Below are 1,320 nucleotides of genomic sequence, written 5' to 3'. Positions count from 1 at the left end.
ATATAATGGGGCTGAAAAATTATTTAGTTTTGGTTAATTACATAATATGTTTGCTTGAAAATTAACCATGAGAATGAGCTTAATATATTATGATTAAGGTATGTTTACCGTTAACTATTTATGTTCCTAAAATTTATGGTGTGGTATAAGGACATTATATAGGATACTATTGAGTATATGCTCTATTTGTTTTAAAATTAACAGAATATAATTTTCTATTATGAAAACACTCATTAGTTATGTGATTCAGATTAAGTTAAGCTTGCATTTCAATTTTTGAGTTTGTGAAAGAAGTATCACTCTTTTTCTTCGGATGAACTTCTATAAAAAGTGAGATTAATTATATGAGTAATCAATTATATACTGTCAGTATAAAGTTTTTTTACACTGACAACTAATTATATCTTTTAATTGTGTCATGTCACTGTTAAAAGTAAATGTGTTTATAGTGACATGACACAATTAAAAGATATAATTAATTGTCAATGTAAAAAAACTTTATACTAACAATACATAAGTAATTAACTATAATTATATCTCAATTATTTCCAATTCAATAGTTTAAAATTAATTACACAATATTTAATTTAGACTAAACGGACACTATGTTTATTTGTAAAGTGCATACAAAACTAATTGTATGTTAACATTTCCATTAGGCCATTTCCAGTGGGGTTGCTTATAAGCAACTCCACTTGCCACATCAGCCTTACTTTTTCCTTTTTTTCTCAAGAATTGGTGCTTATATAAGCAATTTTGGTAAATTTTAAACAACTCACTTGCTCTTTTTCAAGCTGATGTGGCAAATGGAGTTGCTTATAAGCAACTCCATTGGAGGTGCTCTTAAACGACTGTAGAAAGAATCAAATTCATTTAGAAACTAATTAAAGCATGGAACTAGGAAAAACAATTTGGTTAGAAAATAAATGGCAGGTACTTTGCAGCCCTCTTAAAGATTGTACTCTTCGGATATACAAGCAATCAGTCCTAAGTGTGTAATGTATATAATATATAAAATGCTTAAATATATTTTTAATTTTTAAATATTTAATTATAATCTCTTAAATTTTAAACTAACTTTTTAATGTTGGTATTTTAAAAAAATATATTTCAGTTCTCCATTTAAATATCATTAATAAATTTATTAAACTAAACTCACTTATTACTAAATCTATTATATTTAATGAAATTTAGGTAAAATTATATAATTGTCTCAATTTGATCTTGTTCCAAATTGTCTTAATTTTTTTTTAATTATTACATGAACTAAAAAAGTTAATTTTAAATTTGAAGGACTAAAAATAAAACATAATTCAAATA

Source organism: Cajanus cajan, chromosome 2, assembly GCF_000230855.2.
Source record: "Cajanus cajan strain Asha chromosome 2, NIPB_CcT2T_4, whole genome shotgun sequence".
NCBI classification, from domain to species: Eukaryota; Viridiplantae; Streptophyta; class Magnoliopsida; order Fabales; family Fabaceae; genus Cajanus; species Cajanus cajan.
The sequence above is the reverse complement of the archived record's forward strand: the minus strand, read 5'-3'. Positions refer to the sequence as shown.